The sequence below is a fragment of the Acomys russatus genome, chromosome 1, assembly GCF_903995435.1.
Source record: "Acomys russatus chromosome 1, mAcoRus1.1, whole genome shotgun sequence".
NCBI classification, from domain to species: domain Eukaryota; kingdom Metazoa; phylum Chordata; class Mammalia; order Rodentia; family Muridae; genus Acomys; species Acomys russatus.
The window spans coordinates 38,594,739-38,598,658 of record NC_067137.1 but is presented as its reverse complement, the minus strand read 5'-3'; positions in this window follow the sequence as shown (position 1 = coordinate 38,598,658).

Below are 3,920 nucleotides of genomic sequence, written 5' to 3'. Positions count from 1 at the left end.
TATTATCCTACATTTGGTTTGTAGAAGTAATAGTCACACTAACTTCAAACAATAAGGGTAAGTCAGTTGTTCTTAGCATGTAATGCTGTGGTAAAATCCTTAGGAGACAGGCAGACGTGTATCCCTCCCATGGTGGAGAAACTAGTCATGGATATGTCACACGCAGCCAGACAGAGGACAAACCAATTCCGTCTACTGTTGCTTCCCTTTGGTAGATGGGCTTCCAGGTTGGAATCTAACAGAAATGACTTTAGTATTATTGCAAGTAAAAGGCTGCTATAGAAATTCTTAAACTCGGCTGGGCATAGTGGCACATGCCTTTAAATCCCAGCACTTCTGGAGGCAGAGGCAGGTGGGTCTTCACGAGTTTGAGGCTAGCCTGCTCTACAGAGTGAGTCTAGGCAGCCAGGGCTATTACACAGAGAAACCATCTTAGGAAACAAAACAAAACAAAACAAAAAATCTTAAACTCAATGATCCCTTGTCCCTAGAACTATTCAGACCCTCCTTAGCCTGAGTCTCATGCATCCTTTGGGGGCTCTGATCACTTCCTGTTAGAAGGGGGCTCCAGGCTTTTGGTGTCTCTCTGGCATAGGCCTACCTGGACTGTAGCTGTCCCCCCCCCTCCTCCCCGCCGTCACCACTGCTCCCTCCCACCACCACCACGCCCTCGAGACAGGGTCTTTCTAAGTAGCCTTGGCTGTCCTGGAGTAGCTTTGTAGACCAAGCTGGCCTGGAACTCACAGCAATCTGCCTGCCTCTGCCTCCCAAGTGCTGGGATTAAAGGCATGCGCCACCACGTCCAGCCTTCTACTTTATGATGGAACATAGTACAGCTATTCCAAGCCAAGCTGTCTTAAAGCAGAACAACGGTAATGACCTATAGAGGGTCTTGGCCTTAAGTCTGCAATAAGCAGAGCAATCCAGCTGCTAGCTAGGTCTAAGGTAACAATGGTGAGGTTCGAGATTGTCCTCTATGGGAGAGGAGAGGCAGAAGACCCTGGCCTGAGAGTCCAGTCAATCCTCCCTGCTGTCACCCAGGGCTTCTGAGTGGTATACCCTCTGCCTGTGACTGCTCATAATCCTGTGAGCAAATAAATGCAATCAAGCTGATGGCTCACTTACAGAACCCTTCCTCTGCTCTGTGCCCTCTCTAGCCACACACATAGACACTTCCTTACTTCTCCCCAGGAAGAGGCACACAGCACATGGCAGAGACCCTCTAAGCAATGGCAGCAAGCTGATACAGGAAGCCTAGGGGTGATCATTAGGCACCATGAGGAATGCTGGCCAAGACTGCAGGAGTGAGGAGATTTTCTAAGGGTGCACACACAACAAGGAAAGAACAGAGCTTGTCAGTGAGCAGTGTGCACATACCTGGGGCAGCCCCAGGTGACGGGACCCTCTAAACAAACTGGAGCTTTGGCCAACACAACTGAAAACAAGCTGTGGCCAGTTTGCCCAGCAGAAAGTGAAGACAAGGTGTGAGGAAGCAGACTGATGAAAACATAAAACACCAATGCTGACCTAAGATGCGCCAGTAAAACGCCAGCTACCTGGGGCAGCTGCCCCTCCCTGTGGGACACGCTCAGTGAGGCACTTCCTGCAAGGAGAGATAAACAAGGCTGACTTAAATCAGCACTGGGCACAAGCTCTGTGACGGTTACTGTCCTTGAAATGACCTGTCAGGGGGAAATCCCTCTTTATTATCTCCCGATGTGACCATAATGGGCCCTACATATGCTTAAAACTATGGGATATCTGCCCAGTGACGTAACAGCTCATCTGTCAATCAGGGTAAGAATCAACCCCATTCCTGACCATGAGGATCAGCTCCTCCCTCCACCAAAATTCATTTAAAACAAAGCAAAATACAAAACTATAAAGCACCCAGAGCCCTTAAGCTACTCCAGCCAACTTCCATTCTTTAGACTTGAATGTGGTCACTGTGTTTTAGACACCAAGATCCTGGACTTCCCGTCAAGGCAAACCCCACCCATTTCAGCATGGGAAAGCAGAGGCGCTTTTCAAATTCAGAAGCACAGATTGCCCCTATCTAGAGTAGAGATGCATTTACACACCCACTCACTATAGAAATGTTAATGCTGAGAAGTTAAGAGTTAATTAAGATTAAATTAAGATTCTGGCTGGGTGACACCCTGAATGTCTGACTGACAAAAGTGAAGTTTTTTGTTTTTTGTTTTTTGTTTTTTTTTAATAGAGGAAATTCACAGAATTCTCACACTTAACGGCTGGGTGAAAGGCACTTATAATTTAAAAATACAACTAACACTGGAAACAATCTATTGTGTAGGATAAGCAGCCTGTACAGTGAAGAGAAAGATCGAAACTGGAAGGACTACAGAGGTTCTAAGTTATGAATAGCAAAGTGATTAGAAAAAAACACAAGTTGAAACAAAACACAAAATGCTATATAAAAACAGTAAGAGTTCAAAGTGAGTAAAATAGAAGTAATACAGTCATTGTGGATGAAAAAGAAAGGAAGGACATGACTGCTCCTAGGTGTGGTGGAGGAAGAAGTTTATTGGAGATGAGAGAGAGACAGAGAGAGAGACACACAGAGAGAGGGGCAAGAGTCAGGAACATTTGGGAGAGTCCAGAACGGACTGGGCTGGAGTCTGTGGGGAGAAGGGGAGGGGAGAAGGGAGAGCCAGGTACAGCAGCCAAAAGGTCAAAGGTACAAAAAGCCAAGCGGTCAAAGGTGCAAAAAGGACAGGTAACCAAAATGGCTGGCTGATATAGGGAAAAGCAGCTAAAGTGAGAGCGGCCCAGCCCCTGGGACAGAGCCCTTTAGGGTAGAGGGCAGGGTATGCAAACCAAAGCCTGTAGCAAGTAGTGGCCTGGGGTGCTGGGAGAACCTAGCCTCGAGGTCCGCTTTGATATGTAAATAGGCACCTCTGCCTTTTGTCCCAGACTTTGAGACTTCACACACTGAAATTCGAAACTCTGCACAAGTTAAAATCTAGGTTAGACAGGGCCCAGAGGGGCTTTGCTGAGACTGAAGCACCAACCAAGGACCATGCATGGACTGGACCCAGGGCCCCCTTCACAGATATAGCCGATGGGTAGCTTGGGATTCATATGGGTCCTCTAGCGAGGGGAGCAAGGCTGTCTCTGACATGGACTCAGTTGCCTGCTTTTTGATCACTTCCCCCTGTCGAGGCTACAGAGGCAGATGCGCTCAGTCTTGATGCGCCTTGATGTCCTGGGATAGGTTGTACTCCTCAGTAGAGGAAGAGGACGGGGAAGTGGTAGGGAGGGTGGGACCAAGAGGGTGGGCCTATGATCCGGATGTAAAATGAATAAATAAATGTATGTATGTATATTTTAAATTCAGGTTAAAAACTACTGAAGAAAGAATTGATAAACTGGAAAGTAGGCCTGAAGAACTTGCACAGAGAGAGAAAAAAAACATCAAAAGAGACAAAGTGCTGGGATTAAAGGCGTGTGCCACCACGCCCAAAAGTGGCCTGGTCTGGTGGTACACGCCTTTAATTCCAGCACTTAGGAGGCAGAGGCAGGCTGATCTCTGTGAGTCTGAGGCCAGCCTGGTCTACAAAAAGTGTGTCCAGGACAGCCAGGGCTACACAGAGAAACCCTGTCTCAGAAAAAAAAAAAAACAGAGAGAGAGAGAGAGAGAGAGCGAGAAAGAGGCACAAGGGGATGATGCCACTTGAGGGCAGCCTGATTGACGGCTGCTGCTATGCAAAGCATTCATCCCAGCCAGCACAACGAGCATTAGGTGTGTCTGGTCTACACATCCAACTGCACGATTTAAAGCTACTCATAGAAAACTAACACTGCTCATTTCGTAGGCTAGGGAGGCTCCACACCATACCTGCTCTTGTCCTTGGTGCACTTACAGTCCTGGCATCTCCAGGGTGCTGCGGTTTCCCCTG